Source organism: Macrobrachium rosenbergii, chromosome 16 (assembly GCF_040412425.1).
Source record: "Macrobrachium rosenbergii isolate ZJJX-2024 chromosome 16, ASM4041242v1, whole genome shotgun sequence".
Lineage (NCBI taxonomy): Eukaryota > Metazoa > Arthropoda > Malacostraca > Decapoda > Palaemonidae > Macrobrachium > Macrobrachium rosenbergii.
The window spans coordinates 35,840,465-35,865,073 of NC_089756.1; the positions used below are offsets into that span (position 1 = coordinate 35,840,465).

A 24,609-nucleotide genomic window follows, 5' to 3' on the forward strand; every position below is an offset into this window, starting at 1 on the left:
AGTTTGGTCAGACAGTTACTGTGAGTTAACTTGGTCATGTATTGTCTTGCAAAGACTGGGAATCCAACTGTAAACATAAAAACAAAAAAAAAAGGGGGGGGGAACAAAGTGGGTGCATTACGACATGATTGGTATAAGCATAGGAACACCTCAAGCCTCAGAAAATCTTTCAGAGATAGTGAACCCCAAGGATTTTCGGGGGGTTGCTATCTATGACTGATATTTCTTGGGGGGTCATTACATGTATGAAATTTGCATTCTTTTGTCTGTATTTTGACGTAATCCCCAACGGGCTTGTACTAAACACGCCGCAAAGGTGGATACATACCAGGCAAAACCTTTTTGTGGGGGGGGTCACTGTCTCGGAAAGATCCGCCTCAGCCTAGCAAACTTCTGTACTTATTAGCTGCCATATCACTGTATGATTTTTTTTCCTATGCTACCATTTTAGATGTGGTACAATATAGGTATATCTCGAATGTTAGCTTAGGATAGGCACTGTGTGGAATTAATGCTAGCTGTAAGATACTATCTGGAGATTATTAAAGTTTTTTTTTTTTTTTTTACTCATCAGAAAGGCCATAACTCCAAGGCGCCTGTATGTTACGGTGCTACTTAGACCCAATGTATTTTGCAACTAACTGTAAACCTTAAGCATAATTTCCTAATAGTGAAAATATCCATTCATTATTTCAGGAGATTTAAATTTCTGAATGCACTGAAGATCATCATTCACTTTTTCTTATAATATGTTCCTGACTAACTGGTTTTATTTCTTTATCTATCTACTATATTATGAGAATACTTTGCACATACTACTCAAAGTTTTTTTTTATTTTTCACGGTTTTTTTTTTTAAATCGACTGTCATTTTCAGGTGGTAATGCAGCAGAAGTGCCTTCTTCTTCTTCTTGTAGTAGAAATGTTGACGGCACAGCCAACAGGAAAAGTGACAGATTTTCACCCGGCCAAGGCCCCAGAAGGAGACGTGAGAATCCTATAGGTTACAATGCTTTAAAAGCATTATTAGACGCGCCTCCAGACCAAATAGTCTTGCAGTTGTTAATGGAGAGATCTGGGTATTTATTGTTAGTGGACGATCCTTCAAGTACGAATTTTGACAAGATGTGTCTATTGATGCAAGTGTTAGTACTTGCAACGAAAGCTAAAGCTAACAGAGAAAGCTTGAATATGTTACTGACAAAAACGTTCCACGATAAATTTACTAATTTTTTGATGACTTTTTCCTTAAATGTGCTCATAGAAAATGTGCGTCCTAATCAAATGCTCAGTTATTTTACAGATCTGAGCATTGTTTTGGACAAATTTTCACACACAATGGCCAGCGAGGCTATGAACAGAATTTATCTGCTCGTTGAAGGTTGTATAATGTATATGAAACAAAGATCTCCCGAGCAGTGTAGAGAGCTCATTTCAGTGTATGAAGGGATTAGGAATTTTCTCGAAAAAGAGAAGAAGAAGTGGAAAGATCACGAACAGAGGAGTTCAACAAGCTACCGCAGGGGCTACCACGACCATCTTCAGCCACCAGATGACTTTCGTGAATTGCCAGTTATGCCAACCTCTTCCGAGATTAATGATCCAGAGAGGCCTTTTTTAAGAAGAAACATTATCCAGGGACAGTATGACAATGTCGATCATTATCTCGATGTACAGTTCCGATTACTAAGGGAAGATTTTGTGCGACCTTTACGAAAGGGGATCCTGGAACTGAAAACCAATGTCAAATCACAGAATAGAGAACTTTACGTCTACAAAGATGTGAGAATTGTAGGTTCTGAAGTAAAAAATTTTAATCTGATTCATAACATACGATTGAATTTACCAAAATCATTTAAAGCAGAAAATTCAAAAAGACTCCTATTTGGCAATTTTGTTTGTTTCAGTAACGACAACTTTAAGACTGTGCTATTTGGGTCAGTTGCTGAAAGAAGTCCAGAAATGCTCAAGAAAGGAATTTTGGGTATAAAATTTGATTCAGAAGTTAAGAAAATTTCATATACAAATTTTACCATGGTAGAATCAAGGTCTTATTTCATAGCTTATAAACATGTTCTCAAAGCCCTTCAGAAAATAACAGAAGATGCATTTCCAATGGAAGAGTTTATTGTTGACGTAGAAACTGACATGTCTCTCCCAGAGTATCTTGACTACGCCTCAAGCTATGATTTACAATGTATTCACAGCAAAAGCATGATGAAAGCCTCAGAGGTGCATAATGAGCTTTTTCACCTAAGAAATACAGCCACTGAAGAGTATGTCAATGTTCCTGCATTGCGTCAAGTCCACATTACTGAAGACATACTATTCTGGCCATCATGTGAAAATTTGAAAATTGACAAATCTCAGAGAAGGGCACTGAGAAGTGCCCTCACTAGCAAACTTGCCATCATACAAGGACCTCCAGGCACAGGGAAAACGTTTCTAGGACTTAAAATTGCTCAAATTCTTCTCCATAATAGTCACTATTGGAAAGGGGGTGGAGAAAAATTACCTATATTGGTGGTTTGTTACACTAACCATGCTCTTGATCAGTTTTTAGAGGGAATGGTTCAATTCACCCAGAGCCTTGTTAGGGTTGGATCAAGAACAAAGAGTGCCCTCATTCAGCCTTACCAAATCAATTCACTTCTTAAGGATCTACGTTCAAGGCGTACAATGCCACAAGAAATTCACCAAAATAGAATTGACATCTTGCAAAAGCTGCATCAGTTGCAGGCTGACATTGCACCATGGAAAGGAATGGTTGGTCAGCTCAGGGACCCAGTAGGAATTCTGAAACTAACCAGCTTTCTTGATGAAAAAGTTATTCCTGGTAATATTGTAACGGTATTACAGAGATGGAGGTTGACTTTAGAAACTTTCCTGTTAGATTCTTCGTTTTTGCAAGATATTGTAGGAAAAGTTCCTGAAAGTCCTCTCCATAGAATTGATAGCAGTTTGCATGACATGAGTTTGCAAGATGATGATGATGACTTTTGGCAAGATGCACAGGACTATTTTGCTGAGGAGGAAGAAACAAGAAGACTGGATGAAGATTTTGAAGACACTGAAAGTTTCATTGGACAGCCACGAGACATCATGAAATACAGCATAACTCTTGAAATGCTTGAGAAAGAATTGGAGACACTTGCTAATAAAAAAAAGAAAGCCACTGTAAATCAGGTGATGCAGTTAGAAAGGAAAATGGAAGAAACTGAAAATAAATGGAAATTACTGTATTATGGATTGAATCTTCCTCTAGATACTGAGAAAGCTCAGGCTTTAGAAAGGCACAACATAATACACTTGAAAATGGATGATCGATGGATGTTGTATAAACTTTGGCTTCACAGACTGGCAGAGAAAGCACTTCCAAACCTTCTGGAAATGGAGGAAGAATTTGAACAAACTTCTGCAGCCTTCAGTGAAATTAAAGATAACCAGTTTCTGCATATTATGAGACACGCAGCTGTTGTTGGAATGACTACAACTGGTGCAGCCCAGTACAGCAATATATTACAGGCCCTGGCACCACGTGTGGGTGAGATTTTCTCAGAATTTAATTATGTTGCATCCACAGTATTTTCTCTGGTTGATTTTGACTTCTATACATACGCCATAAACTCGGTAACTCAACTCCGCATCAATCACCTTGCTTTGTTATGAGTACTTTGAACCCCTTGTAAAATCAGATTAACAGTCTTTAAACCCATTTCCCATTGACATGACTGGTTCTTTTTCACTGTGTTCTGTCTTTCATCAGCAGTGTTGTTACATTCGATTATCCCCCTACAGAGTTACACATGAATTACACATGAAATGAATGCTATGATTTCTATCCACATTCATTTGACTTAACCCTTTCTGACTTACCAGTAATTCCCATCTGGGCCTTTCTACTGGCCTTAAAAAGTCCTGGTCTCTAGCTAACTGCTACGCTCCCCACCTCACCACATGGCCCAACCATCACAATCTTGACATCTCGTGTACTGTATTTTACAACCTCTATATATCAGATTTCTTGGCAATTTATTTCTGCATGATTTTCTGACCACATTCAAACCATAAAACTTAGCTCAGTTCCTTCCCTCTCAGTTCCTTCCCTCCTCACACTGATTAACTTTGCACAAAACGTTTTTCCTCTATTAAAAGGCAGGGAAAAGTTTGAAAAGAACAACCCCCATTATTTGTCTGACTCACTGGCTACTGCATTACAGTGGACCCCCGCCTATTCGTAGTTCAGGATTCGCGGCTTCACTGATACGCTTGCAATGTATATCTGCATTATTGGTGGAAAAGTTGCCTATTCGTGGAATTTTTCATACAGAAATATTCACTAATTACTGTATTTTCATATCATTTTTGTAACTGCATTTTTTGGAAGTGGGTCTTTAGTGTTTAAATCATTAAAATAGACAGTTATAAGTATTTTTAGAGGGGTGTCTCGGATTTTAGCGATTCGTGGGGGATTGTGGTAACTATCCCCTGTGAATCCTGGGGGTTGACTTTTATCTAATGAGGTGATTTTGATTCTGGAGTGTAGTTTTAAATTAAAAACGTTATGACCACTCTTCTACACAGTAATTATGTTAAAGTAGCTGACCAACCTGGCGCTGAATGGGAAAACTCTGAATAATGACCGATAAATCTCTCTCTCTCTCTCTCTCTCTCTCTCTCTCTCTCTCTCTCTCTCTCTCTCTCTCTCTCTCTCTCTCTCTCTCTCCTGTTAAGATAGTTGCTTCAGTTACATTGCCCAACATTTTTGACATTTTATATTTCACTCCTTCTCACCCACCATTCCTACTGGGCTGAACTTGGACTTAAAGGGCATTTGGAGTGTCACTGTTCATCCCAGCGACCTCGAAAACTATAGATTGGACACTAATTAATGTCATTTTTTACATTTTATTTTTCACTCCTTCTCACCCCCCTTCCTATCGGGGCTGAACTTGGACTTAAAGGGCATCAGCAACCTCAGAAACTATGAATGAGACACTAATAAATATCATTTTTGACATTTTATTTTTCACTCCTTCTCACCTCCCTTCCTATCAGGCTGAACTTGGACTTAGAGGGTGGCGGGAGTGTCACTATTCATCTTAGCGACCTCAAAAACTGTGGATTAGACACCAACATCTGTTATTTTCGGTTATTTTTACGTCACCCCCTTCCCATCCCCACCCCCTTTGGTGCTAATGATGTCTTACCCCTACAGTATTCTTTTCAAGATAGTAAGCCATATTTATATCAAGTTTCACTGAAATTGCTCTGTGTATTTCAGAGGTATTCTGGAAAACACACACATACACATTTTTATACATAAAGATTACAAACAGTATAAAACAGAAACAACCGATTTCTTCTTAAAAGTAAACACAGTAATATGTTCCTCACACTGCCAAGTACCATTCACTTAGACATTGATGAGATATCACAGGTCATGTTCATTTTCCTCTATCATAAATCTCAGATTCCAATTACTGTACAGTATTTAGATATAGTTAAAAGTGTTCCTATAAAGAGTCATATTTCTCTGTTTAGTCATGTATGACAGTGATAATTAATTTAAGCATAATAAAATAGTTATTTATTATATACAGTATGGAATTTGATCAGACAGTACTGTAGTCATAGTGTTTTTGAAGTCGGTCAACTAAAAGAGTGCTAATTGGCTCAATACATATACTAAGGCCTTATGTATACTGTAATAATTTAAAACCAGTTTCACTGCTGTAATTATGATGACAGTTCTATTTTGTACAATGTAGTTATCATCGAAGAGGCTGCAGAGATCTTGGAGGCTCATGTAGTCACCTCACTGACCAACGAGTGCCAGCATCTGATCATGATAGGTGAGCACTTTCACCAGATGAATGTATTGGTATGTTAAGGTAATAATTTTGTTCAAGTTATTATGCAGAAACTAGGACATTCCCTTCCAGCTACTTTCATAAAGTTCACATTTGCTAAATTAAAGGTTTGACATTGTATAGCAATGACGGCCCTAGAAAAGTAATCTAAAGTTTGAACTTTACTATAGTCTATAAATCACACTGAAGTGCCCCAGTAATGACTTCGTTGTAATCTGTAAACTACAGTACATTGAAATGGTCACATAACTATTGTTCTCACGTGAGAAGGCAAACTGTTTCATCATCCTCATCGCTTCAAGTGCCATATGACACAACGGGATGTTCTGTGAAATTATGCCACTCTTGTTCTTCCAGTGTCTTTTCTTCCACAAATCTTCATCTCCAGCCTTCCTTCTCATAATTGTCATCAAAGTAGATCTGGGTCTTATGACTCCACTGGTGTCCACAGGAGCCCAGCAAACTGCTTGTTCTGAGTAATTATGATTATGACTTTCTTTGGTAAACCCAAGTGATGGTGTGACTTCAAAAGATCCCTTCATCAAATCAACACAGATTTGCAATGCAATGGGGCTTAGTATCATGGCCGTGATTTATAGTGAGAATGTTATATTCCTTTTGCCAACTGAGTTCTCAATAAAATATTTAAGTCCAGCTTCTCTTGCCATATGTGCTGAGTTGTTCTTTTTGAGGAAAGCCTATGCCACTCAGTTATCATTTTCAGCCAATTGTTTTCTCATCAACTGCAGTGTTCCTGATCCTCATACTCTACCTCTCTCTAATCCTCTGTCCTTCCCCAATATTCTGTGATGTTTAGTCAATAAAGGATTTTGTAGTCATGAATACCACTAAAATAAATTGTCTAGAATGTACTCCTTTACAATTCCATAGGAAACCTGGCTCCTGTGATGGTTTTTTTCTTTTCAAAGTAATAATGTTGAATCACGTGCTTACAAATTCTCTCTGTTCATCCAGTCTTACAGAAAAAATACCAAGTTAGTCGATCCACCTACTATCCTATACCATTAGCCTCTCTGGTGCTACCATTAAAAGTCAGAGGGTATTCAACAAGTCTATCTCAAAACATCTTGAGTTTAACTCTCATTTTTTTGTAAGCTGTGCAGCATGGCTATCTCCAGGCAAGTTCTACGGGGACTCCCTAAGTTAATTTAATTTTGGCCATCTTTGGGAGCTTTTGGAGAATATAAGGTCTTTTGTGTTCCTGTCTAAGATATTTATTAGAAATGGACTACAGCATGATCCTGTCCTCAGTTACTCTCATTTTGTACTTATATCAGGACTTTGTTTTTGGTGATTCAAAATATCTCCTATTTTTGGTGATTCAAAATATCTCCTCTATTCGTGTTTCTGCTGATGGCAGCTCAGTCCTTTATGTTTCGCCCCCAACTCTCAGCCCTCCCTTGTTGTTCACACTTGGCCTCGAGTTGCTCCTTCAAAGTCCATTTCTTAGCTACAAAGGCGTGTCTATTTTTTTTTTATCTATTTTGGCTGCTGTTGTTTTGAGTATAAAGGGAGATTATCATTATTTCTTTACAAGAACTCAGCAGACATTAGCAAAGAAGAAAACTTCTTGCCCAGCTCAGCATCCTTTGACTATAGAACTACCAAATTAGCATAGGGTTAGGCATACTGTGCTCTACTGATAACCAAAGACCTCTTGTATACTGCTGACAGAGTTATCTTTTCTGTGCCTTCACTTGGTCAAAATTTTGTTTTATTTTATCCCCTCATGAAGCAGTGTATATTTTATCTATAAATATTTTGTTTCATCTTTTGCACAGGAGACCACCAGCAATTGCAACCAAGTGCTACTGTCTACGAATTAGCAAAAGAATATGGTTTGGAAACATCACTCTTTGAAAGACTAATCAAGAATGGTCTAGCGTAAGTACGATATTGCCATTGTCATTTAGTATAGTTTATTATCTCGTGTATGTATTTTCATTATTATTTTAGCATGTGCTGTTACAATGCTACTGTATACTATTTTATTCCACTAAGGAAAAATTACCTCTTCAGCTGTGTGGTTAGTTTTTGATATTTCTGCCTACGGAAAAATTGTGTCAATTCTGCAATCATTTACTCAAGAACTAAGCATTAATGAAAGGTACTCCTCTGCTCTGTACACTGGGTCTAAGGAGAATTTTATTGCTTACGTCATCAGTAGCATTTAGTTTTGTTCTTGGTATGTGTGCATGAATGTTTGTGAAAAGTCTTGGGCCATAATCTGGAACTGAAAAATATCAAATACTGTATGTTATATGGTTGGTCAGGCTGGCTAAAGAAGTAAGATAGTATACATGAAGTATGATATAAAAATACTGTAGTGTAGTATACATGAAGTATGATATAAAAATACTGTAGTGCATCTGTCAAATTGATAGGCAACTGGTGGTAATGTTACGTAGGTGAGGCAGGCCAGCTAAAATGAGAATGTAATGATTGGTATAGGCAATCATTAGTCAAATTATGTCATGTTAAAAAGAGTTACATTAATTTTTCTGGCCTTCAGTTTGCATAAGTAAAATGAGAAGCATAAGAGAAGCTAAAAATTAAAACTCTAATCAAAATTTTCAGTTAAAAAACAATTTACTTGAAAGATATTTGGTTATCATTACGATGTATATAGTGGACCCCCGCTTAGTTATGGTTCATCATTAGTGGATTCAGTTATTTGTGGATTTTTCTTTTGAAACAAATTTTCAATAAACCGTGGAAAATTAACCCGTGGATTTCTTCGTAGAACAAGGTTCACTAGTTACTGTATTTTCATTTTATTTTTGTGAGTAAGTACATTTATATGATAAAAAAATTATTTACAAATATTCAAATATTAATATTAATGTAAACACAGCGAAACATCAATAAAATGTATTTTTTCCAATGCATATTGAAATATTTATGTACATTACTTAACTATCTACTAAAAGAAAAAAAAAAAAAATGGGCAGCTTCAATACTGTACTGTATGAGACAAAATGGCTGTGCTTGAATATGGGGGTAACTTGGTTAGTTTTCACAGTTAGCTGTAAGCCATGTATTTTTAAATGTAATGACTCTCCGAGCGGCCAATGAAGAATTAAAGGAATTTATTTCCCGTGATAGAAATTCATTTCTCCTTATAATGTGGTTCGGATTCCACAATAAGTTGTAGGCCTCGTTTCTAGGTAACCAGTTCGTTCTTAGCCATGTAAAACAAATCTAATCCTTCGGGCCAGTTCAGTGGTCTGTTTAAGATATACTTAACTTTAACTTTAAGGGTAATGTAAGATGACTTGGAAATTATATTAAAGTGTTTGAAGGATGATAGTTTATGGTATATTTGATTTTTAACTACTAAAACATGCAGTGAACTGTTAAATAGGCAGTTATAAGCATTGTTAGAGGGGATCTTTGGTGTTTCAGCTATTAAAATATGCAGTTATAAGGATTTTTAGAGGGGGTTCCAATATACAGATATTGCCCTACTTAAAACGGGGTTAGGTTCCAAAAACCCCATCAAATTTAGCCTAGCCTACACTAAGGTATTCAGCACCATCAATAGTTCTTCATTGGGAGGGTGGGTAGAGCTCTTGGCTAGCACGCTGTTGGCCCAGCGTTCGACTCTCCGACCGGCCAGTGAAGAATTAGAGGAATTCATTTCTATTGATAGAAATTCATTTCTCGTCATAATGTGGTTCGGCTTCCACAATAAGTTGTAGGTCCCGTTGCTAGGTAACCAGTTAGTTCTTAGCCACATAAAATACTGCAAATCTAATCCTTCCGGCCAGCCCTAGGAGAACTGTTAATCAGCTCAGTGGTCTGGTTAAACTAAGGTATACTTAGTACCATCAATACATATATGGTAGCCTAGCCTACACTATACTGTATACAATATACAGTATAGTAATTATTAATGTCAGCTAATTCTGGAGGTTCATGCAGATTGATTTATGATAATTCAGTACAAAATACAGTATCCATATATACAGTATAGTAGTTATTAATATCATCTAATTCTGGAGGTTCAATACAGAATGACTTATGATAATTCAGTACAAAAGGAAATTGAATAACACAAGCAAGAATCAGATGTGAACTGTAAGGGTATTTCGGTCCACTGCTAGCATACTTGAATGGTGTCAGGTTGTTGATAGCTACATATAACTAAAAATCAGAAGAGGAGGGGAAAGATAAAGCAGCAGATTTGAGTTTTAGAGAGTTTACCATATATACTTGCCTATCGTGGAACTTTTGAAGACCTAATTTTGAAGCTAATTTAAGGGGGTCACATCATACTTGAGATTCATGTTAATGTAGTATCTATTATAAAATACAAACGTAACGAATATGCATCTTTTCCCTGGACCTTTTAAAAAGTTATGCTTCACTTCACTGTATCCAATAATATTGTATGTATTCTCATATGTATTGCTTTTGTATTATAAAATACGAACATAGTGACCAATGTTTTGGTTTGGAAATGAGCTGAGGGCGATTACGCTCTAAATTTATTTCGCCGTATTTAACTCGATTCAGTGATTTTCTTGCTTCTAGTTAGCGTAAATGAATCTCTAGATACTTTGTTGATATGGGAAAAGTTATTTTTCATTACAGGAATTGTTTTTAAGTTGAATTATGACTTTAAATGACTTGATTATAAGTTATTTTTCATTACATGAACTGTTTTTAAGTTGAAATATGACTTTAAATGACTTGATTATATCTTGTGAACTATATTTAGTTATTTTTTTCGTTGATAAATGGTGTTGGGGCATGATTTTTGTGTAAAAAAAAATCAACAGATTCCATTCACTATTTTCACTTGATTTCATCATAATACAAACTTGACGTATTTATCTTTTATCGGTGTGAAAACAACAGTAAAATGTGTTCTTTCATGCCCAGTAGTTTTGATTAAAAGCAAATAAAGGTATACATAATGTAAAAATATATGTCATATTCTACTTAATGTCATTTGTAACATAACTACCATAATTGTTTACTATCATATGATGGTTGAAATGCAAGCAAAACGGCTGTTGTTATCCGATTCAGTTGTTCATAGCAAAACAGCTGTTTCTCATTTGGTTGTTTATGGCTGGACTCATTTACGCAATGAGTATAACTACTAACAATGCTTTTATCATTCTCTTTTACTTTTTCAACTTATTTAATTAGAAGATGGGATAAAGAGATGGCGGAAAAGAAGTAAGTCTACTGTGATTTAGTCTCTCTCGCTGCCTGAGTGTACGCTGCTGCCTGTGCCCGTGGCGCTCACAAAGTTTAAAAATATTTTCAAAATATTGCTAACCCCATCGCAAAATCGAAATACTGCAAGGCAAATAATCGTAACTCAAGCACTACCTGTATCGCAATTTTCGGTATTCGCGGATGGTAGTGGTACCTAACCCCTGCAAATATTGGGGGGGTCGACTTTACTGTATTACAGTCGTCAAGTTCCTCACTCACGAAAATGCGATGAAGTAAGAAATTCTGCCACATGCATTTTTATATCTTGGTAAAATACTGGATAATTTTAAAACGAGGATATCATTGTAATGTCTACTTCATTTACCTAAAGCTTTGTTAATATCTATGGTAATCCATTCAATAATTAAGGGAAGATCACCTGCAATTAGGAACAGTTCCCTACCTAAATAGTTTACAGAGAACAAGGGTGTCTTCTAGCATGAATTTAGTTTACTGTGCTGTCATAATCGTGATTTTAGTCCAGTCTAAAAATTCAAATGAAGAAACTGTCCAACTTAATAAGATGCTAGCTAGTTTTGACTGGTGCAAGACTTGACTCCAGAATTAATACTGTTACTAACTCCAAAACTATTCTGAACCATGCAGTCCAGTGAGGAATAATTTAAAAAGAGCTTATTGTATTGTTTTCTGTTTTTAAAGGTATGAAACTTTAGAATACCAACATCGCATGAGACCAAGCATATCACGACTGTTGGTTCCGTCCATCTACCCAGAACTGAAGGACCACGAATCTGTTGCTCGTTATCCAAACGTGCGAGGCATGCAGAGGGATGTTTTTTTCATAACTCACAAATATCTCGAGAAAAAGGTGGGTTTTCCTAAAATTCTCTCTAATTATTATATAAAGTATAACCATTAATGATAGTTATATATCCAAGTCATCTAGGAGGAAAGTTTTTCAAGAGAATTATCGCCAACATAAAAAAAAAATCCTAATCTGGTAACATAACTCAGTTCAGTTTCCTCAAAAGGAGGTGCACAGAGTGTGTGTGTGTGTGTGTGTGTGTGTGTGTGTGTGTGTGTGTGTGTGTGTGTGTGTGTGTGTGTGTGTGTGTGTGTGTCATAGTTGGAAATGTATAGGTGACTGTTGTACATTTCGGGTAGTGATTACTTCAAGAGGGCCATTAATGATTTGCCTTGTTGGTGAGCGCTCTATTTTTCATGCTGATAATTGCTCAGGACTGTATATCCAATAACTTGTAATTATTTCATGCCATATCCTCCAGCATACTAGTCTGAAGTGCATTCGTTACTCATCAGTTTTACTATTACTGTACGATTTTAGAAGCCCCATGGTACAGTATTAATTTTGGCTATCCACTTTTTATATCGCAAAATCAAGTAAACCTTTGACAATTTTCAGAACAAGTTTCATTTCATTTCTTCATACTGTAATAAAATGGGTATGACTGTTCTTGATCTGTGCTGCTATTGACCATTTAGTCATGATGACCTTGTTTTTGAATATAGATGGGAGTTGATGGACCATTTCTTAGTATTGTTTATGAACTTTTAATGAACAGATTCAAAGAGAAAATGTAGTCTGGTGTTCCCCAGGGTAGTGTTCTTGGCCCATCACTTTATATATACAGTAATATATGTGGTCTGACTAAGAAAACAAGCTTATTGAATATATAATTGTGGTTTCTGAATATTTGTTCAAATATCTAATTAAAATTAGCGCATGGTGCAAATTATGGGATGAAGTGAACCCCTGGCAAAACTCTAAAGTATGATTCTTAGGTCTAGGACACTGGATCGCCCCCCCAACCCAGTTGTTTTCATTGACAGTTTCTTTAGAATGATAACAAATTCACATATAAGAAACGTGTCCAAACTCTCTTCTTCAGTTGCACATAAAATCAGTATCCTGAGAATGTCTGAGAGAATTTGGCAACCTATCTATCCCGAGGAAATGTTTTTGAGTTTTACTCCGCAAAGTTTTGAATATTGTCCCCCTTTTTTAGGAAGTAAAGTATCAGAAGGGGTAGCCTATTCCTCCCACAGACATCCTCCAATTCAAGATAAATGAACAATTTAAGATAAATGCAAAGCACTGGTAGCCTATTCCTCCCACAGACATCCTCCAATTCAAGATAAATGAACAATTTAAGATAAATGCATAGCACTAACTTATTTTCTACATTCGATTTTTGTTTTCTACATGAGTCACAGCTCATTACTGCAGAGATTCTTGTTAAAATATCCAGATATAATAGTTTGCTAACTCTATCTCAATAATCTCTCGCCTAGCCAGGATGAAATAGGCTATGGAACCTATCTTCCTTACTATACTCTGAATTAGGATAATTTACAAAGTGCAGTTCAAGTAAAAAATTATCAAGGAAAAGTCAGATTAGAGAGGAATTTTTGTGTATGCAGTAAGAATTTGGACAAGGTATTCAGAATTTTAATTCGATTCTTACATGTGCCTTCTTATTGCCTCATTACATTAGGGATAGTGCCAAAAGGCCTGAAAAATAAATTATAATTCCCTATTTTTTGACAGTTTTATGTGTAATAAACATTTTCTAGAGTACTGTATTACTATAGCAGAGGAAACATCTTTGATATGTTTACAGACAACTTTGTGAACTTGTTTCATGGTTCTATCAACCACAGGGTTGGTACAATACGAAGTGTGAAAACACATGAAAGGTTCACGAAATTTCACCTGAAATTTTAGGCGAGTTACCCACTCAGTAATGGAGTTCTCTTTGGGGGTTAAGCATGACCAAACAATAGAAAATGAAAGACCTTGATATTACTAAAGTATATACATTATCATATTTCTTCATGTGTAGATGGAATGGAATATAAAATTTAGGCCAAGGCTAAGCACTCATATTATTTCTTCATATGTAGATGGAACAGAATATAAAATTTTGGCCAAGGGCCAACCATTGGGCCCTAAGTAGTCCTGGTGTAACAGGAAGAAAACTTCACAGTTGCACTAAGTAACAATTGTTTGGAAAGGGTAGAAAGTAAGATAGAAGAAAGAGAATATGAATGGAGGTAGAGTAAAAGGAATGAAAGGGGCTGAGGAGAGACTGCAAAGAACCTTAAATAATGCCTACAGTGCAGTGTGTGAGGTGTACTGATGGCACTACCCTCCTATGGGGTTCTCATGTAGGTAAATAATTTTGTGGATTTTTTCAACAAAACACTTGAATCCAAATCAATCTGCCCCTATCAGAGGGCTTCAGTCCTTCTAACTTATGAAGCTAAGCATAGGTACGGGCTTGGTGGGACCAATCCTCTATGAAGGAGGGCTGCCTCACTTAAAGATGGGTGAAACCTGGTCATTCGGGTTATTACCCCACCCACCTTTGACTCCAGCAAGGGGCTCCTTCCATGGCTGCCATTAAGGGTGGCCAGGAACTGGAAGATTGGAGCCAGACTTGACAAACTATGGTCTGCTGCCAAAAGGATTTCCCTTGGAGTGAGGTCATCAAGAGTTGTCCAAGCCATGCCAATGTTGTAAACAAGGTGGCATTCTAAAAATAAGGCTGGAGAAACTGTAGGGTAGGAAATTTCAACAGTTAATTGAAGCTAACAGCAAACTGGAGGAAAAGAAATTTTTGAGAGCAGGTGGGAGCTAAAGAGATGCTGGTAAAGAATTGGCGCTACAACTTTACATGGTTTGTATTCCTGATGCATGGAATTATCAGACCAAAATAAACATTATGCATTCTTGTAAGAGTTTTTTCATTTTCCATGATGGTATTAGGAGAAAATTGTTATATCATGATTGTATTAGGAGACAATTGTTATATCTTTCGTATCTTCAATTTCCCTTTGGTCTCAATTTTTGGGCACTGTACCATAAACTTTGTCTCATCAGAAAGTCTAAAACAATAAAGCCATGTTGCCAAGAGAAAGTTCCATATTGTTGTTGTTATTAAGATGCATTTAATCTTTAGAATTATAGTCCAATCACTGCTACATTTGCCTGATTATTGAAAATATTCCTGAGGCCGATGCAGTGACTTTGAAAACAGGTTAGTCACACTGATTATAAAATGCATCACTGTACATTATATTCACTGTCAATCATTCATACTTTGTTTTGCTTTATCTTCTTTTTGATAAAAGTACCAGTTAGGGACATGTTCTTCATCCCTTAAGATGTGAGCGTACATTTTACTATTCTGTATCTGCATGGGGTTCCTTTGTGATTTTAAACCTAATTTTCTCATTCTTGTTTGTTGGAAGCTCTTGAAGAATTTGTGTAATTCATAGATGTGACTTATATGAGGTTTTTGTGACAGAGCTCCATGACTACAGTGAAGTAATCACAAAAAATTAGCCCTCTTTTAGGAGGGCTAATCTCTTTTAGGAGATGAAAAAGAATTTTTGGCTGTTCATACCACTAATGTATCCTAATTAGAAATAAATATTCACGAAGTAAAATTTCAGTAAAAAATGATGAATTTCCCGTACAGTTTTCTTATATGCACATACAGTAATGTGTATCTTAGACAGATATTTATTCTAAGTACAGTACAGTGTTACGTTTATAAGAAGGTGAAAAATGTCAGTTTTTTCCATGAGTTTATATGTATAAAGATTTTGCAAGAAATATTTTCCCTTCCATCATTACAAAAAGATTAAATCACTATTGCAAGCATCCCTCCTAAATCTCAAAAGAGGTCACACGCAGGTACAGTACTTGTCAGTATGAAATGTTAAAAGTTCACAAGAATTCTTATACAGTACTGTATGTTAAAAAATCTGTGAGAGAAGTTATTTCAGTAGGCTAACTCAAGAATTTTTTTTTTTTTTTATTATATGACCTTCATTGATCTTTTAATATTTCCTTCTTCTCATTTCTGTGTATTATATCTAAGAACAGATGTATACAGGTCCTAAGGGTTTTGGTGCACATGACCCTGTGTGCTTATGAAAGTTTTAAGCACTGTACCAATAAATTATGAACTTGAATGCGTTATACTATATTTTTCTAAATGTCTGTGTATTTTCTGAACCTTTCTTATTCTGGTTTGACAGGGTGAAGATGAGAATAATAGTAGAGAAAACGCACATGAAGCCAATTTCATTATGGCTTTGTGCCGACATTTGAGGCTGCAAGGTTATTCCAGTGAAGACATCACGATTCTTACTCCATACATTGGGCAGTTATTCCTCCTTAAAAAGGTATGTAATAATATTAATTGGTTGTCTTTTGAATTTCTCCATACTGTAATGGTGGATAATTTCTATTAAGTACAATCAAACTCATTTTGTCATGGGGTCATTATGAAATCTATGTTAGAAAAAGCAGTACTGTACAGTAATGGGAATGGAGAATTATTTTTAGCACTCTGAGAAAATACCTCTGCTTGTTTTTGTGTTCAGAACTACAGTAGCAGTTTACTTCACTATACCAGAGGTAATTTCAAAAGTTTCTGTAAGTACTTTCTTTGCTATGTTAGGTTACCAGTGGGGTGGATTTAAATAGAAAGCTTTTCTGCCTAACAAGCTTTTCTCCTTCCATTGTTACCTTTGACATGTGAAGTTTCATGTGCAAGGACTTCATTGAATACTTAGACAGGGTGTTGACCTAAACAAAAACCCCTTATCAGATGAGTGCCTTTAGTGATCATACATGTTAACATCTGTTAACAAACCTGGCTTTTGCAAATACTGCAAAATGTATACAGTTCCTTCTGTAAGGAAGCCAAAAATTTTTACACCAATTAGCAAAGAACTAGCACATCTCTTCTGAGCCATGGTTACCACAAATTATGTTACAATGATGAAGAGTTCAGGAAAAAATTTACCTAGCCAGATCAACACCAGTGTTGAGCACCATAGGAAAAACATAAACATGTAGCTTCTGACAAATTATTGGAACATAACTATGCACAAGGTTACACAAAGACTTGAGCCACAAGAAAAGGAGGCGCTAATCCTGTAACGAGAACACTGCTCAAGTGAAATGGATAATACGATAAATACATAATGAACTGTGGTGATCCAAATGAACAGTTGTACTTACAAGAGTAATCACGCAGACACTTACAAACACCAGTTTAAGAAACAAACTCTTCTCAAAAAAAAAAAAAAAAAAAAGCCTTGAGACAAGAGGAAAAAACCATAAAGGCTAAAGAATGAAAGAGAAAGAAACAAAGAAAAGAAACAAAATGAGTGTTATTGAGAAATATTTCTCAAAACTGGGAGTATGAATGGCACATGTTCTCAGGCTGAAGACAGGGGTATGACTGGTAATTATTGGTGGCACATTTGTGGCACTTGTTTCCAGATGTGTGGCTAACAGGGGTTTGTTCATCTTCATTATGCAGTGTCTCTTGGAGTGCTGGCCACACATATGAGATCATGCTAACTGATGGGGTTTGTGTGAAAACAGTGTTCCATGTTTGTTGATTGATATGAGTCTCAAAGAGAAAACGTCTTGCAATCTTTTAACAAGAAATTTTTTCTTGCCTTTTGTTTCTTAACGTTTCTAATTTGAAAATTCTATCTGTTTGTGTCGTGTAGTATTGTGATGCCCAGTATTATGTATTCTGAAATAAATTTTTAGGGATGATATAATCTATATTCTATGGGGTTAACATGTTCAGTAAAGCTCACTGTCTTAAATATGTTCCAGGTCCAGAGGAAATTTGAAGAATGTCAAGGGGTGAGAATAAGCGTCGTTGATAATTTCCAAGGTGAGGAGAGTAAAATAATCCTCTTGTCTCTCGTGCGCAGTAATGAAGGAGGCGTCGTTGGCTTTCTGAAAAAGGAAAATCGCATATGTGTTGCACTCTCCCGTGCCAAGCATGGCCTTTATGTTATAGGTAATATGAAGCAGCTTAGGGACTCCTGTGACCTTTGGAAGCAAATCTTTCAAGATTTGAATGATGATAATTCCATTGGAAGCTCTCTTGTTCTTCAGTGTGAAAATCATAACGTTTTGAGCCAGGTATCGACAGACAGAGATTTTCACCTGAAGAGCCCTGAGGGAGGATGCACAAGACCTTGCTCTTTCTCTCTTCCAGTCTGTGGGCACACATGCCCAAAAGTATGCCATATGACTAACCTCGAACACAAAGATGTTAAATGCCCATTACCTTGTCCCAAGATCTTATGTGAACGTAAACATCCCTGCCCCAAAAAATGTTGGGAAGAATGTATGCCTTGTGTTAAACCAGTGCAAAAGGCATTTCCTTGTGGCCACGTTCATTATGTAGAAGTGCAGCCGTTATAACATGCGTCACAAGTGCCCTACTAGTGTCGAAAGGATCTTACCTCATTGTCAACATAATGCTGTTATGAAGTGCTTTGAAGATCCAGAGACATATCCATGTCCTGTACCCTGTGATATTAGACTTCCATGTGGTCACAAATGTACAAGAAATTGTCATGTAAATGATGACCCTAAGCATCTTAAATTTAAGTGTGAACAGACTTGCCCTAGATCACCCGAAGGCTGTTTATATAATCATAAATGTGATAAAGTGTGTTACGAAGACTGTGGCCGTTGCTTCCTCCCAGTTAAAAAGAAAGCTCTATGTGGCCACATCCACACTGTTGAGTGCCATACTCCAAGTAGACAAATCATTTGCAACCAGAAATGTAAACGTTTGCTGCCATGCAACCATTTTTGCCCAAGAAAATGCAAGGAGCCATGTGGTGGATGCACAGTTACTGTGAAGAAGAAAATTATGGAGTGCCAGCATGAAATTGAGGTAAATAGAGTTTGCTATTAAGTATACATGGTGTATGTGTGTGTGTGTGTAAAATTGATCACTGGGAACTAGGACATGGCATTTCAGTTTCAACGTATGAAAGAAACAAGTTTATAATATAATACCAGACTGCTATTTGTTTAATGTTATTAGGAGTGTTCAGAAATGCAAAAAATAACTGAATATCAGATTTTTTAAGTAATATGCATTTTTCTTAGGTATACAAACCAGAGTCTTTTATGTAGTTTTAGTTAACTGGTGGTGGGTGGGTGGGTGAGAGGGATAAACCCCACTCACCTGCCTCACTGAGCAATTTTCCTTCAACATCAGGGACTAAGGAGGAATGGTTGAAGTGGGATTATTACAAAAGGCTCTATTTTATGTACCTAGGAAGAATATAAAACATAAAAATTTGTTGTTTGTTCCTATGGAAATACAAACAATCACCTCACTCCTTTGATGAGAGGACATCTCCACCCAGAAATGTCGTGTTCCCAGCCACATTAGTGAGCAGGGGAGCGCGGACACTCTGACCTTCTACTCAGTCTTGCATAGGGATGCCAGAGTGATAGGGTTCAGAACCAAAGTTAGAAGTGTCTGGAATCTCTCATGTAGGAAAGTCTTGCAGAACCAAGTATGCCCCTGAAAGGTGTGACTCAAGTCAGAGGGCTGTAAAATCTGGAGGGCTGTAAAATCTGGCCAGTCAAATTGACTCTCTCTCTCTCTCTCTCTCTCTCTCTCTCTCTCTCTCTCTCTCTCTCTCTCTCTCTCTCTCTCTACTCTGTTTGATTGTGTAAATTACCAGCATCTGCACCTATTCCAGAGGTATTTAGCCTGGCTACTGCCTGCCAGGAAGAAGAAGGGAAATGGGAGCCAGTCATTCTACCATTCAAACCTAGCCATACACCCTCTGAGTCCTAGGGAAAGATGCCTTTCTATATTAAGAGGAGAGCTTGAATGGCTACTCTGTTAAGCAGCCACCACAAGTCCTAAGGACCCGTACCCACAGACTTGCAGGTGACGTCCCTCAGGTAGAAAGAGGTAAAGGTGATGTTACATCTCCAGACACTAGCATCCATTCCTGTGCCATCAGAAAGTTACTCCAAAACTGAAGGGATGATCCTATCCCACGTCCATGGCTTTGTGAACTCGTGCTTAAACTGTATGATTGTCTACTTTACTGTAGGAGCCAAAAACTCATCTGATTCCAGCAAGAAGCCAGAAAGAAACACCTGCTTGTGCTTGCCAATACTAACAAAGAGTTGCAACCACTCTAGCCTAAAAGGTAGCTCCTTCTTATGTAATACTTTTCACCTCACACTGAGCAGAAGAGCATCTTGCATGAGTCCCTGCAACCGAGTCCCAGAGTAAAAGAATAAAAAAAAACCCTGTATCTCTCATGACGTATAAGATAAAAAAAAAAGGCCACGTAATGCCAATGTGCTCTGTCAAAGCTAAGGTTAGCAGAAAGACAGTCTTAAGTGTGAGATTTCAGTCCAAGGTCTCTCCCACGGACTTGTTCAGTGCCCAAGTTAGGCTGCAGAGGACATGAGTCATATCCCACTCTGGAGGCAAAGATCCTGAGAAGGACAAGACTTTGAAGCTCCTAATGAGCAGGGATAACTCCACAGAAGCAGAGAGATCTATGCCCATCAGTCTGGACTTCTGACTTGAGGCAGAGATTGAAAGGAGCCTGTCATGTTGAAGACAGACAAGGACGTCCACAAACTGCTAAACAGAACCGCAAACCAGAGAGAGACCCCTTCCTTACCACAAAAAATCGCCCACTTTTCGTGTTACATATGAAATGAATCTTCCAGCGCAGTCCTGCAAGAAAAGCCTCTCACACAGGAGCTGCTGGACAACCTCCAAGTGTATAGCTGGAGAGTTTGTGCCCACCACGATCCTACTGAGAGCTAGCAGATCAGGAAACCACTCAGCATGTGGCCAACAAGGAGCTACCAGGCTTATTCTGATCCCTGGTATGTTCGCCACTCACTTGATCACTTTGTAGATCAGACTCAGACTGAATGTAGGGAAAGCATAAATATCCAGATAGTCAGATAGTCCTAGAGAAGTTGGCAGGTGTCTTCCAGGGCCACTCAGGAATTTGGCAGAGGGGAGCAAAGCACCATGAGCTTCCTATTAAGCCACAGGGTGAACAGGTCTATCACTAGTGTTCCCTGAAGTTCAAACAACCTTTCCAAAATGTGGGGACAGAAGGACCACAGTGTCCCTACTGCATGCCCCTGGTAATTAAGCTGGTCTGCCAAAACATTCTGCCTGACTGGAGCATACCTGGCTGACAGCTAAATCGCATGGCAAACTGCCTACTTGTACAGCTACTTTGCCAGATGGCAGGTATGAAGGGAAACCGTAGCCCCTGCTTGTTGACATATACCATAATTGACGTATACCATTATGGTCATGTTTTCAATTGTCAACACTATGGACTGACCCATCACACACTCTTGGAATGCTTGCAAGTCTAGCCGCACCACTTGCGTTTCCAAAATGTTTGTCCTCTGTCCACACACCTGAAGCATACATGCTGCTCAGGTGTGTAACAACCCCTCCTTCAGTGCATCCATGAACAGATTATCTCTTGAGACAGAGAGTTCAAGGGAACTCCGACAAAGAGGTTCCTGTTATCCAGCCACCAAGCAAAGCCCTCCCTGCTCAAGGATTCGAGCTGGGAGGGAGAACTGCTTTTGACTGACGAGTGTTGCTTCAGTTGACCCTGCAGACATTGAAGCCCTGTGCAGGATGAGAATCCATAAGCATGCCCAAGTACTTTGCCTGCTGCTTGGGTACGAAATCAAACTCCCAGTTTATCATGATCCCAATGTTGTGGCCAAGTAAGAGGCAGTCTCTGTTCTGGAGCAATTGCACCTCCCAGGAAGCAGTTAGCATATACTCTGCAAATGGGCCCAAGACAACACCAAGGGGAACATAGTGTTGAAAGTGACAGCTGCATCAGCTGCATTCAATTTAGTTTTTTTCTGTCTTTCTAACAATTGCTTTTTCAGGGTGACTGCAATCTGTGAGTAACTCGCTAAAGTTCATCATTCTTCAGAGATGCAAATTGTCATGAACTCTAATAATTTTATGGAGGAAGAATACATGGTATCATTTACAGAGTAACTACAACTGAAGTATGGTATTCATCTTGAATGGAGTTGTCCTACTTCAAGAGAAAATCATCATCAGTATTAATCTAGGCTACGTTCCACTCAGGCTCCACTGAACACATTTACACCAAAAGACTACAGTAGACTGTCTCTCATGGTGAGTCCTACTCATTATTACTGTATATATGAGATGGCCAGCAGTGGGTCAAATGCATTCTGACTGTTGATTGGCTGAGAAGGAAACTAAGAAGAATTCCTCATAAGTCAAAAACTTGTGGTCGATGTTCTCTGCTGCAGCCTTGCTGACCGGCAGGGCTGGTGCATGACATCATTAGCTGGTATTAAGCTCTTTGTTGGGTGAGTCAGTAGAGCTGTGGACTGTCACTAGATGGGCCAGAGTTCAATTCCCCGGCCGGCTGATGAAGAGTTAAGAGGAATTTATTCATGGTGATAGAAATCCATTTCTCGCTATAATGTGGTTCGGATTCCACTATAAGCTGTAGGTCCCGTTGCTAAGTAACCAATTGGTTCTTAGCCACGTAAAATAAGTCTAATCCTTCGGGCCAGCCCTAGGAGAGCTGTTAATCAGCTCAGTGGTCTGGTAAAAGTAAGGTATACTTATTAGCTGGTATTACCAGGTGAATATTTGTATTAGGTAAAGAAATGCTGTAAAGTTGCTGGAGTGTGTTACGAAAATATTGTACGTTATGTTTGGATTTTTTTCAAAATACTGTACAGTAAAGGGAAAGTTTAATTTACCTTTTTATTAATGATTTGCAGGTGGAGTGTGGTCAACCAGCATTAAGGGATGACTGTGAAAACAGGTGCATAAAACTTTTACCATGCGGGCATAAGTGTCAGGCTAGATGCAGAGATCCCTGCACTGCTAATTGCAAAGTTCGTATAACAAGTGCCAACAAGTGCCCCAAAGGTCATATCATCAAGATGCCATGTTATAGCAATCGTACAGGTATGCTTGTGTAAATTATTTAGCAGTTATGGCAAATCTTGGGCTCACTCAGTCAGACGGGAACTGTGAAGCCTCAATCTGTTAAAATCAGATTTATGTGTTTCTTGCATTGATAAAATTAGCAATACTGTAATTATAAAAGATTAGAGTCCTTCTAGATACACATGCCAGGAACTTTGAGTGGTTGCGTTCAGTTTTATACATACAGTATAGGGAATAAATTAATTATTTCCAGAGAAACAGTAGGAGTTGGATGACACTGTCAATACTTAGCTACTGCTAAACAAGGTTTCTGAGCTTTTCTACTAATGTATTGATTTACGATCACATAAAATTTAACAGTGAATGGGAAAAGATTACGAAATTTCATTGTGGAAATGGAATTTATACTGTTACTCAGTCATCCACAATCAAAAATACATAAGAGTGATCAGTAAGTAAACAGGCATTTTATTTATGGAAGTGTACGGGAAAAAAATTCCTGGGAGTAAATATCCCAGTTGCAAGGAGTCAAACTACTGTAACTGTAACATTACACGCTTCATGTAGAGAATGTTTGGTTAACCAAATGATTAAGTTTCAGAGTGATGTCATCATGTAGAGAATGTTCGGTTAACCAAATGAGTAAGTTTCAGAGTGATGTCACCAACGGGGGCTGTAAATTGGACTGAGATTTCAAAGGCTGAGATAATTTACTCGGAATAGTAGTCGATACAGTACAGTACAGTACTAGTGACAAAACAAAGACTAGCAAGAAAGCACAGAAATTGTAGATAAGAAGCAAAGACAAGGACCTAGCTCAGATAAGATTTCAAACATTGGACAGAAGGCAGAGTAAAGAACTTCGACATAAAATGGTTGGCAGTGGTTATAATACAGCATAAAGTTACTTAGCAAATGACCTTTCCAAATGCAGGGGGTACCCACGGGTTTTTATGTTGTTTTGGGGGTGAAAAATCTCTTTTGGAAAAAAAAATTGTACAGTTGAGTGAAAATAATCATTAATGTTGGAACATTAGTAGGAGAGAGCAGAAGGGGGTTGAAACGAAAAAACACTAAATTGAGTTGCATACACGTGTTAGCAATGAAGGAGCAGGTACAGAAGCAATCAATAGTAACATGGAAATTACAAATTATGGTGAGATTAGTAAAGAACAAACAAAATGGAATAGGTAGACAAGTCTATGACATTGTAGCACAAGATTTGGTCAGAGTGGAACGAGTAAATGAAAGAATAACTGAAATTAGGATGACCTGCGGAAAGAATGTAATGAATGAAGGAGAATCACTTATGAAATGCCAGGGCCAAGGATTAAAGTGCTGAACACGTTTAAGAAGCTCAGAGAGAACCATATTACCTATAAGAATAAAGCAGACATACAGATTGATGTTACTCTATTTGAATTAGAAAGCTGGGTAGATAACACAGAGGAACTACTTCCACTGGTTCATCGGGAAAGGTGTGCCTAAAGGTAGACAGCTTCAAGCCGGGTGATAGTAAGGAAAATTAAAAATGAAGAGGTCAACATGTATTATAAGGAAATTGTGTCAACAAATGCAGAATCAGAATGTGGAAGTTGGGAACCTCTAAAGAAAGAAGGAATGCAGAAAGAAGCAGAAGAGGTGTTGCAGGACTTCCCACCCATGCCAGAACAAGTACGCAGAGAC

At 37.7% G+C, this 24,609-nt stretch overlaps 1 protein-coding gene and 1 pseudogene across 1 annotated transcript in view; one reads left to right on the forward strand and one right to left on the reverse strand.

Annotated features, from left to right (window-relative positions):
* Positions 1 to 24,609, reverse strand: part of LOC136847297 (solute carrier family 22 member 20-like) — a 105,243-nt gene that overhangs the window by 54,936 nt on the left and 25,698 nt on the right. The gene's annotated exons all lie outside the window — the stretch shown is intronic.
* LOC136847296 (NFX1-type zinc finger-containing protein 1-like) overlaps positions 1 to 24,609 on the forward strand; it is a 51,682-nt pseudogene that overhangs the window by 6,233 nt on the left and 20,840 nt on the right.